Raw genomic sequence first — 13,065 nt, forward strand, 5'->3', positions numbered from 1 at the left:
ACATAACATGAAACTCATCTCCAACTTGATTTCCATTACATAAATTACATAACCTCTGGCTTCTTTCAAGTCCTCTATATCTACCAGTGATCTTTGGGATTCTTGTGTTGTTCAACCTGAAATTACAGATGGCCTGTCTATTCTTCTGGTTTTCACACAACAGATATTTTTCCAACTTAAACTCAGTTTTATACTCAACATAAATGTCACATGATGTCATATTATTAAGTTCACTTTGCCACTTTTGCAGAAACTGATCTTTCAACCTTTGTTCGACTGTTCGTTTCAACCAGTCAATGTTATTACATTTCTGTGTCAACCAGATGTAAGACATACCACAATCGTCCAGTATATTCTTCACCTGTGAAACCCATGGTGACGTATATGCACCTGTATTAAACAGGTTAAGCAGACAGTCATGCATTTTTCGGCTCAGTTTGCTCTCTTTCCCTTCGAGCAACCGGGCCCAATAGCCGATGAGTCTCTTTTTAACTAGAATACAAATTGGGTACCTCCCCAGCTCTCCATACACCATATTACTACATGTGGTTGTTTTTACTTTTAGGATGTACTTGAGGAATTTAAGATGTAATTTTTCTAGCCTTAAATTTTTTTCAAACCCCCAGACTTCACAAGTGTACAACATAACTGGTGAAACCATCTTGTCAAAAAGATCTAGTGCAACGTTTACTGGTAAATCAAAAGTTCTACATTTACAAAGGAGGGAATACATGGCACGTGAGGCCTGCTTATGCAGCTCTTCAATAGCAATCTTAAATGAACCATTATAATTCATAGTAATTCCGAGATATTTAAAGCTATGGACGACCTCTAGATTGTCTCCATTACAGGAAAACTTTAGTCTACTGGTGTCAGCCTTTCTGCCTCCAAATACTGTCACTTTGTTTTTTCACAATTGATCTTCAGTTTCCACTTTTCACAGAAGCCACACATCTGGTCAATTGCCTTCTGTAAACCCTCCTTCGTATTTGACATGACGATTGTGTCGTCCGTGTACAATAATAACATGAGCTGTAAATAATTGTCAATCGTTGCATCATTAAAATGGATCGGCTGACAGCCATTGTGACTGAGGTAGTCCTCCAGGTCATTAATAAATAAAGCAAACAGTAGAGGTGATACATTTTCCCCCTGCCTAACTCCTGCTAAACTTACAAAAAACTCTGACTCTGTTGCTACCAGTGCTACCAGTGGTGTAAAGTAACTAAGTACATTTACTCAAGTACTGTACTTAAATACACAGGATTTTTTACTTTACTGGAGTATTTCCAATTTGCAGTACTTTTACTTCTACTCTACATCTCAGGGGCAAATGTTGTACTTTTACTCTACTACAAGTTTTTGAAAACTTGAGTTACTAGTTACTTTGTAGATTTTTATTATTATTACAAAACTGATTATGATGATGATAATGATGACGATGACGAATACTGAATAATTGATATTGGTATGACAGTTATGATGATGTTCATTGATTAAAGTGAATGAAAGAGAGAAAATTCGTATTTTTTTCCCCTCTGTATGACATGTCCTCTATTAAAGAAAAGTGGCGCGCTTTCTTGATTATTTGAATATATGGTTGCTGTCTTTGAAGACTGATAACTGTGACTAAGCTACCACTTGGGGAAGGCTATCATGATTAAATATAATCTAGGGATATAGACCTATTCAAAAATACAAAACTAGAATTAGCAAATGTTGCACTTGAGTGACCCCGATTAGTGAAAATGCTGTTCACATCGTATCACAACGTGAGGTGTTGTGAGATTGTAGACATGCCATTTGCTGAATGTTCGCCCCAGAATAGGCATGCTAGGGTTCATGTGGTTAAATAAGTGAATGAAAGAGATTGAATAATGTTTTTTCCCCTCTGTATGACATGTTCTATTCAGAAAAAGTTTGAGAATTGTTTCATTCTTTGGAACTATGGTTGGTGTCATTGAAGGCTGATAACTGGGACTAAGCAGCTACTACTTGGGAAGGGCTATCATGTTGAAATATTATCTAGATATATAGACCTTTTCAAAATACCAAACTAGAGTTTGCCACCTTGAGTGTCCCTGATTAGTGAAAATTCTGGCCTGGGCCCATGGACTAATGGGACTATAGATACCATCTGGGATTTTGGATATCAAAAATTGCCGATCTACAAGCTCACAAAGGGCGCATTGTTGTTGTTGTTGCGTTTAATTAATTAAAAAGAACATCAATATTATCGTCACAATACAATATTATTGCCACAATATTGACATTGAGTATACAAAATATTGTCATATTTGATTTAGTCCATATCACCCAAGTAGGGCTACTTGACGCCCAGTCAAAGCCATGTGGAGCAGAGGATGGAAATTGCTTCACCCCAGGAGGCACGCCCCTTCACTCCCATAGAATGGAAGTGAACAGGGAAAATATTCAATTTGCACATGTGTAACTGTACCCTTAGGCTGCTCCACACAACTTTCCCTTCAAGATTAAACGTAACCGTATCACTTTGTGCATTCATTCAAAATAGGCTACAGTATATGACATATCAAAGATTATGTGAAGAGAATGAAAAGCCCATGTAAATGTACGCAATCAAAATAATGTATGTCTACAGTTATTATAATAACACACAACTGATCACAACTTCATAACACAATTTATTTATGGTAGTTATTTTTATGATGAACTCCAGTGCCAAATGGATTAAGCTTAAGGTAATAATATGAATTGGTTTGTTTTACTTAGGTGCTATTGTGTGCCAGCATGGCTCCATTAATGTATAACCGTGTCTAATGTCTATAGTATTACACTGTAAGCATACTTCCATGTCCCAGCAGCACTCCACGTCTCCCTCATGACTCATGACAAAGATGGATGAGACGCATTGAGAGCTTGTAGGTGTGCTATTTTCAGCGCACGACGGAGCATAAATTAGGCTTTTGATTGATTTCCTGTACGTGGGTGACGTGGGTGCCCGCCCCTTTAGGAGATCAGATGCACACAGCGGTGGGGAGATGAGGGGGTGTGGGGGGGGGTCTGTGAGAGGCAACCACACCCACTTAGGAGACCCTTTGCGTACCATATTGTACTAGTGGCGAGGCGTTAGACTGTCTATCTTGGTAATAAAGATCTTTGCTGATAACTCCTCTCAAAGGCATGGCATAGCTGTGGGTGGGCCAATCAGTAAGCTTTATTTTTGCATAAACATAATATTAAGGTGAAGGGAAATCGGGTCAAATTATGAGTTTTTATTAGGTGTTGAATACATAAACAGAAACTTTCCATTTGAACTCAAACACCAGAATAGTAAAATGGCCTTACTGAGTCAAATTTCCATTTCCATCACTTCTTCCAGCTCGCTATAGCTTCCCAAAGTAAAGTTTGTGAACATGTTTTCATGTCAGGGACGATTCAAACATGACTTGGACAAAGCATAATCACTCTCTGACAGGATTTGATGTTGAAATATGACATTATGAATTGGGACATTACTGATTCCCAGCCAGGTTGGGTCATTCTTCATGTGGAATCTGATTGATTGATTGAATACTTTATTTAGAAAGACATGGTAACAGTACATGGAAGTACAAATCACAATATAAGGTCCTCTAAACTGGATCGCTCATAAAAGCACTTGGCTTATTTAAAATGAGATCCCCGTGCACTCAAATCATGATGACATTTGAGACATACAAATATACACTACTATGCAGAACGTCATACAATCAGCTTACAGGTTGCTGGTATGAAAAACAAGAAATATGTACAATAGACAGTTTTAGGAGGAGGGGAGGGGGAGGGGGGGTAGGTTAGGACTTTGACAGGGGCCAGTTTGGAATTGCAGCCTCCTGAAGGTGATTCTTTAGGGCAGTTTTGAAAGTGAGTAGCAAAGCATCCTCTGAGACAATTCACAGAACATTTTGTATAATGACAGATAATGGAGTTGGTCGTTTTAATACAGACTCATAAGGACTGATGAGAGCTACAGCTACCATGCCCAGTTCCAACACATTTTGTGAGATTGGAGCAATACAGTCACCCATGTGCCCACTTTGGAGTAACAGTGGATGCTGCAGAACACTGTCATTATTAGTACAGTGTCAGGTCCTTTCCATCGATCATAGAAGTCAACACTTGCCCATCGGACTTAATTCAGAATATGAAACGTCTCACATATACTAATGATAAGTGGCACTGTGTGGAGATCCTTTTCCACTGTTAATCGTATTAACGCCAACAGGGCATTTATGGTGACCAGCTGTCTGAACACTTTATAGCTGCTCATATTTGAAAGAGGACTGGCTGACTCTTTGCAATCTGACGAGATTGTCCAATACCAAGCCCTGTTGTCTCCTGCTGTAATTATACAAAAAGGCAGGCTAATTCACAAGTCAAATGTAATGTAGCCTATTTCCTGAATCAGTATTATTTATATCTTGACAGTGTTTTTGTCAGAGGTTTTCACTGCTTAGCTCAATTTCAGCCAGGACAAAAAATGCTATGTTTGAACTGATTTCAAACCAAAATTGCATCTTCCCCTTTTTATAAAACATGTCAGAACTGGCATTTGAGTATATTAAATAAGTGTCACTATGCTGACATTTTATTATTGAGCTGCTCAATCGGAACAGAACAATCAGATATTGAAAATTTGGTCACCCCCACACAATAATTTCTAATTGGCTACGCAAATCATGTGACTACTCATAGCGTTATTATCTTACCTTACTTACTACTATGGATCAGAAACCATCTGTTTCTCCAGTCAAACCATTTTATCACAAGTCTGAAGAAAGAGATTCATGTTTTTTTCCCGACACTCTGTAATCATAATCATAACACATTATATTCTGAAAAGGCGCTTACTGTGGTGTTTCTCGTCTTTTGTTAGTAAAGGGATGAGGTTTTAATTGGCATTGAAATCCTAATAAGAGCCAACCATGAAAACATGAATAAATACTTAAAGGGACTACACCATGAATTTGAACTTTTTCTTATTTTTTGTGTGTTTTTGGTCTCCCCTACCTCTCTTCTATCCCCAAAAATACCCCAGTTTGAACACTCAGGCTTTCACAGCAAATCTGGGGTTTTCTGTAAATTGGTCTCAAAACAGGCCAAACTGATTTGGTCCCTGACGTGACGTCACGTCAGGGTACAATCCCTCCCGTTTTTCAGTTAAAAAAAATAAAATAATAATAAGCCAGAGAGAAGTTAGTTGGAATGAGTATATCTGAGGCTTGATTTAGGCTCAAACCTTTTGGAAAACATTTCAGGGAGATAAACAATATGATATATTTTTTTTTATTTTTTTTTTATTCATGGTGTAGTCCCTTTAAACTATTAGTACTGGGACACTTGAAATGTACTACAGCTATGCCAACCTCATCAACATTACACATGGAGCATCTGGCTAAACTCAATACTGTTTTATTATTCATGAACCTATTTAACAGCTCTTACTGAAACTTACAGTGATGATAATATAATGAGTAATGCTCTCTATGTTACAGTGGTATAGACTTATAATTACTGTATGCAACATGCCTTTGCACCTCAGCCGTTCCCACATCTGTGTCCATTGGAAAGACGCATTACTTGATTACAGATTCAGAAACCTTTATTTTGCTACGAACAAGGTTCATACAAGGATTTGGTTTACACGCAAGCCAACAAGGGATACTGACAAAGTAAGTGCCTACAAGACTCTCTCTTATATTGTGAAACAAAAGATTGCAGAACATTAGATTTACAAATAAGACTATACATTGATTAGACTAGTATAAACAGATAGTACAAAACCCAACTCTTGAAAATAAGATCAGTGTGAGAATCACAGTGTATTTTGAGTCATGGATTGGTTTTGTCGAGCCAATGGGGGACTTTCATTGTTGGCAACTAAAATAAGAAAGCCAATTTGGTAATTTACCAATGCATTTAATTAGATGCCAAACTTCATTGTTAGTAGAGATCAAATTATATTGGACTGTTACTCAGCTTGACAACATCGGAGGAAAACACAATGTGCCATCATTCTTTTTGACTCACTGGTGCCAAAAACAACCCACCAAAGTTTATAATTACCTAATGCATCGTAAAGTCCATGCCCAAGCAAGCATACAGTAGCAATGCTGCTTGTTGAAGATGCAAGCAATGAGTCTCTATCAAGACAAAACTAAGGGCTTAAGACCTGGAACGCATCTGTGTCACTTTAGATTTCTTTGGCTATTCAAAAATAGCAGATATACAAGCTCATAGCGCGGCACTCGATCTGCTATTTGTGAAAAATCTTGAAAAAAATGTTAGATTTAGAAAACATTTTTAAGAATCGCCTCAGGTCTTGATGGGTTAACAATGTTTTCTGGTTACAAGCCCTTTCAGAACTTAGTTTTGGTACATAAATGGTAATAACAATAAACTGTATTTGTAGAGGGCTGTTCATGCATAGGGTTTAGATCAAGTGCTTTACAGTACTGACTTAGAAATACAATAGAACACATTACAAGAAATGCGAGAGGCCACTTTAATGTTTTACAGCAGCCTACATGTGCAATGCTGTTAACACCGTTTGCAGAGCTAGGTATTGGCAAGGACCTAACAGGGCAAAAAAAATCATTACATCCTTCCTTAAGCACTTCCATTTCTTATCCCAGCACCTTCTGTTGTGTGATCATTCCTTTTCCCAGCATCTTCTGTAGTGTCTCATTCTGTAGTGTCAACACTCACTCCTATGCAACCCTTTCTCATTGTACCCCTTTCTTTGACATCATCAATGGAACATTGTCAGGACACTGTGGGCATGAATTCTCTAAACACACCTGTTGATTGGTGATCTAAGGAATTTAAGCATATTTTTAACCATTAGACTAATTCTAAGTTGCTTCACTTACATGATTCGTTGCTGTCCGGCAGAAACTCCATTTTGATGATTTAGCTTTTTTTTCTCCATAAATCAGGGCTATTGAACACCCTTTACGTCTGTGTGTTGGTAAAAAAAAAATGAACCAAAGAAAAGTATTAAAAAGCGCTTCTCACAAAACTCCATTGGATCCTCAAACTTTCTGCTTAACCAACTAACTCCATTGGATCCTCAAACTTTCTGCTAAACCAGATAACTCCATTGGATCCTCAAACTTTCTGCTAAACCAGCTAACTCCACCAAAGGGGGGTGGAATTAGCTGGTTTAGCTGACTCCAGGCTCCACCCTCTTTTGACCTCCAACCTCATTGTGAGCTTGGAGGTCCATTCAGCTGTTCTTATCAATGATGAACAAAACCTCCTAACTCCACTTTTTGTTTTGTTTTTGGAGTTGGCTGGTTTCTGCCGGACAGCAGAGATTTAGCATTACAACAATACAGATGACTTTGTTTTGAGATAAAACCCACCCAGCCTTCTCAGAGTGAGCCTGATGGCATCCATATACAAAACATTAAAGATGCATTAAATGAAGGATAGCGTACACAATTATAAAAGACATGGCACATCAAGGGGAGTGTCTGCTGTGTATTAGCAGCTTTACATCAAGTTTCTGATCATTTCATACATTTAACTTGTTATGGACCCGTTTGGCTGTATTAACGAAAGGGTTCAACAATGTAAACAGTCTATGGCTATATATAGATATATTTAGATATATATTTAGAACTAATTTTAAGCATCTTCAGTTAGGGGAAGTGTAAAGCAAGAATGATTTGTAAGACTAAATCTCTGTGAAAATTGTTTTACTTCCTATACATGCTTACATTCCCGGCTGTTACAAGAGTTCTGCCCAGAGGCTTATTTTATATTTTTTAGATTGCGTGGGTATAAAAAAATAACTGGACCAAATGTAAGCACAATATACTGCATTGGGCTGCCTATTGCAGCGCAGGTAGCGATGCATTTGTATGAACTGGGTAGTAGCATTCCTGTATTATAAATACCTTTCTTTTTTGCAACCAGCAGTTTGTAATTTGATTAATCAAGGAGCATTTGTAATTGGTAATACAATACATTGTAACGCATTTTCCCCCTTCTCCTCTTGCAGATATACAGTATTACCTCAACACTATTTGCCGAAAATCAGGATGTGATTTGTGAAATGCACTCACTAAATAAACTATAAAATACACTTTAGCTCCCTCAATTCAATCTGTGTAAGAGCTGCAGTCTGCTAGCAGTCTGCCCCCTTGCTCGCAGAAACTGAACAGAGTCCAAACACTATGAAACAGGTGTCTTATTACTTTGTCTGAATAAATCACCGTAAAGGCTTGCGCACAAAGACAAGTACTATGCACTGCATAGTACTGTCTTTGTGCCATATATCTAGTGCATAGTATGCCCTAGATATATGGCTTCGGGAATTTCAAGGTAAATAAAACGGACCCAGGGATCGGAAAAGGCAAGATGACACATATCTCCGGCAAACTCCATTAGAATTACAAGCCTAATTCCAAGTTACACTTGCCTGCTTACCAAAATGACCCTCCAATTACTTCAAATTAGACATTTTGAAACATATAACCCAACAATAATCAGATATACGTAAAAACATTCAGTCCAAATCATAATGTCATTAAGGCTTCTTTCAGTGCCTTGTGCATTACGTCATGTCCTTCATTTTCTGATCGACGCTTGATGCTGAAATCCCACTTGCTGCTGAATACAGTCAGACAGCAATTCATGCAAGGAATTTAGCCAGAAAAAAAGGAAACAATCCTTACTTTTTGCTTCTTCTTTAAACTCCATTTGCTTTCTTATAATTCTCAGTGGTTATTTGCCACAATAAAAGGTGGCATATTAGTGGCACTGTAGATCCATGGTAGAGAAACGAGACTGGTAGAGATCAGGGGAACCAAGCAAGAGAAGAGTAATCGACATCTGCACAGGTATAGCCACAATGGAATGAAACACTGAAATTGATTGGCCTGATGGACAATACTCAATCCATTACATATAGGAAGAAGCCACAAGAGGAAGGTGGTAGTAAATCATCAAAACGTGAGCAAGGGGAGAGAGAGAGTGAAAACATGAGGATGATGGCTTCTCTTCTATTACAAGCACTTTTGTTTCAATTAAGCCTCCTTGCATCCATCTACTGTAAGCTCTCTTTCGGCGTTTTCTGATGATGCATGGACTTCTGGGTCTGGAAATCGATTAGTTAGCAAACGTCTGCAATTTTGTTAAGTTAACTGAAGATGCACTTTCGACAGCACAATGGAAATGGATGTGAAGTGAACTGGGCCCAGGTGCAAAGTGGCCCCTATGTTTTTTAAGCTTATCTATGAAAATCCTGGAAAAGCCTTACTATGGATTTTTTTGTTCCAAAACTGGCCTTAAGACAGCCCTCTCTGTGAAAGCAGGTGTGGGGCGTGACACGTGACTCAGGTACTTCATTCGCATCTTCAGGTACACGCCAATCACGTCCTCTTCAAAGGCTTGAATAAACATGGCGTGCCTGTAATTCCCTGCTTAAAATTAATTTCTGTACTCAGCCTCTGATTGGACAACAGTAGGAAAGCAACAAGTAGGAAGTGATTGATTGATTGATTGAATACTTTATTAGAAGTTTGCAGAAAAAAGCACATGAAAGTACAGTTAGTAACTCCAACAGTAGAGTTGGAACTAGGAAGTAAATAGAGAAGCATGTGAAAGAATCACTGCTCTAGTCAGCTGTTTGCTCACACTCGCTTCCCTCTGGAAACAACAGATTAATTCCTTTAGAGCAGTGGTTTTCAACCTTTTTCATGCCAAGGACCCCTAAATTGATATACATTTGGCCGCGGACCCCCATCTGAAAATATTTTGTTCCAGGGACCCCCAGAAGCAAAGATTTGAGTTAAAAATTTATGTAATGTATTGTAAATATATTCAAAGATTTGCACACATTTTCAAGATTTTTCTAAAATAGCATATCTACAAGCTCATAGCGCCCGCGCTATGAGATAGTAGATCTGCTCTTTTTGAAAAGCCAAAACTAAGTGGTTAAAATGATTGTGACGCTATGTTAACTAATTTAGCTGGGGACCCCCTGGTACTCCCCCAACGACCCCTGGTAGTCCCTGGACCACTGGTTGAAAACCACTGCTTTATAGGCCTGCCTGTTCCAGACGTATGCTCCCGAGCAAATACCGCCAATCTGCAAGCTCACAACGCGTCACATCCACGACGCGTTGTGAGGTTGTAGATCGGCTCAATGAACCGTGCAGTTTTCCTTCTAGGCACAGTGTCCAATATTGTAATATATTACAATATTGTTATATTTACATTGCAATTAATTTATAACTTAGAAATTCTAATGAATAAACATACATAAAAAATATATTCAAATTGTTGAGCCCTGATAAGGCATAATTGGTCTAATATTGCATTTTGCCATAGTGACAGCCTACATGTGTGACCGAGTATTTATTGTGTTTTATTTATCAACATTATTATTAATTAATGAATGGGTCACAGGCCCCAGATAAATGGATATCAGAAGGAGGATTTGTTTACAAGGTATAGTTTTTAATCAAATGTAACCCCTGATGATGCTGTACATCTGTTGACCCGGCAACAGGTTTCTCCAGGGCCCAGTTCTCCTGATGTCATGAAAATAAAGTAATGATCAGAAAAGAATAATGCCTTTCTACAGGAACACTCTTTTCTAACAGTCATTCTAAACACACAGACTGGAACACAATAACCCCAACTAACATTTAGTCCCACATAATAGTGAATCAATAAGCACGATATAATATAACGATAACATGGGCGCGTTCCCAAGGCATACTGGGAATCCTTCCTCGGTCAGTAGCTACGCTACAATATGAGAGTATATCCTGAGGATGTGATGTGGGGTCTTTATGCTGAATGTCTTCATCCAGCCTGAGGCCTCAGACTGTACAGGGCCCAGCCTGAGGCTCAGACTGTACAGGGCCCCAACAACATCTGTACCGCCTCGGGGCGGCTGGAGAAATTGAGCATGGACCACAGAGGGTGGTGCAGAAGGCCCAGCACATTGTCTGAGGTGAGCTATCCCTCTCCCTCCAGGACATACGACGCATAGCCAAGGCTAAGCAGATCATCAAAGACACTTATCCTCAATGTGGTCACACTGCTTAAGGCAGTCGATACTGCTATGCAGTGTCAGGGACAGTTTCCACAGCCAAGGCCATCAGGCTGCTAAATAGGCTGCCTAAATGGACACCGTCACTCTTTAACGTGATCCCATTACAATGGTACCATCAGTATCTGTACGTCCTAGTACTTACACACGCGTGCATGTACATTATATGTCGGGCAGAAACCAGCTCTGCCTCAAGGTTTGCAGAGTCGGCGCGCCTCCGTCATGGACAATAACTATTATCACCGTCTCACGAGTAAAAAATCCAGCGTTACTCTGCTCAGTTTGGCTAACCGCTTTATTATCCTCATAGAATATTTATCATATTTTTATTTATTTATTAAAAAATATATTTTCAGCGCTCCTCCGCCTTGCATCAAAGCCCCGCCTTGCGCAGAAGACCCGCGCCTAAAACGTGCATTACTTTCCTATTTCCCAACGAATGCCAATTTCCCACACACACACACACACACAACTTTAGATTACACTCACATACATTTTATGCATATTTGATATCTCAAATATGCTATTTGATATGTCTAATTGTCTAATTGCACAAGAGACTGAGGAACTCTTCATTACAAACTTGATGTATATTTGATATTTTACTGTTATTTAACTCATTCACTGCCAGAACTTTATTTTTTTGCGTTTGCCCACTGCCAGAGATTTTTAATTTAAAAAAAAAAGTACTCAGGAGCCGAGATACAAAATGTTTAAGTTTTAAGTTAACAAGGAAGTGGATGGGAGTCTAGATCTTCAACAAATCATATCTCCTTGGTCTTTGGGTTAAAAAAAAAAAAAAAAAAAAAAAAAAAAGTTTTAGTCGTTCTTGGCAGAGGGGGCTTAAAGGACAAAAGTCGTTTTAGTCGTTCTAGGCAGGGAATGAGTTAAAATGTAACTCCAATCCATGGTAGCTTGTGCTACAAAATTTCACCCACTCATTTAGACTGTAAATTTGAGATGTGACATTTGAATGTTATTATAGGTTGGGGTGTTGCAATATAAAAACGTTACTTCAGTTAAGAAAGGTTAATTATTAGTTATTCTGCACCATAAAATGAATTATAATTATATAATAATTAATTTTGTGGTTAAAACAATCATCACCACCAGACTCCAAGCATCTCTGAAAGGAGGTATGAAGGAGGTATACCGCACCGCGTTCTTGGCAGAAAAACATTTTAGCCTATCAGGTTTTCCTTCAGATAATTTGTCCAAAAGGCCTGACCGCCTCCTCACACCCAGAGAGATGGAATACCTGAGAACCCCCCAGCGTGCTCCAACACCTCCTATCGATCTGCCCAAGGAATCACTCTGCACATTAATTTAATCCCTGCAAGCACTGAAAAAGCTTTTAAACCACAGAGGGGAGGTCAGCATGAGGGAGGAGATGAAGGAGTAAGAAAAGGGCAAGAAAGGAATTATGAAGGTATTAGCTGACCAGTTGGAGGATGTGGTGATGGTGGTGGCGAGGTAAGAGATTGCATGATACACGTGCACTATGCAATAATCCATCGATACGAAATGTTGCGACCTCTATCTTGGAGTAATACGTACACAGTAAAGTCCTCAGGATTGTGACGTGTACTGTATGTGCATTGAAGGGAAAAGGCCACTTGACTTTATGCCTGTATTACAATTTTATAATTGCAATTTAGGCAGTTAGAAGATGCCAAAAGCAGAGTAAATGGCATGAATCCTAGACCGTCAAATAACAGGGTTAATGGTCACGTATAGGTGCAAAGAAAACAATTAATTGCTTCAAAGAAACTATGATGGCAGGCAAACATGATCATAGCATCTGTCGAAACATGCCATCTAAATAACATTCTTAGCATCTGTGGTCAAGCACACATGTGTTGTTGTAGTCCAAATATGTGACATCACACTATGTACAAAGTGTCATTAATTAATCATTAATTAAAAGGGTCGTATTGAAGACCTCTACCTGGCCAGGTAGAGGTCAAGGGGTT

Source organism: Gymnoscopelus braueri (genome assembly GCF_963280865.1).
Source record: "Gymnoscopelus braueri genome assembly, chromosome: 8".
NCBI classification, from domain to species: domain Eukaryota; kingdom Metazoa; phylum Chordata; class Actinopteri; order Myctophiformes; family Myctophidae; genus Gymnoscopelus; species Gymnoscopelus braueri.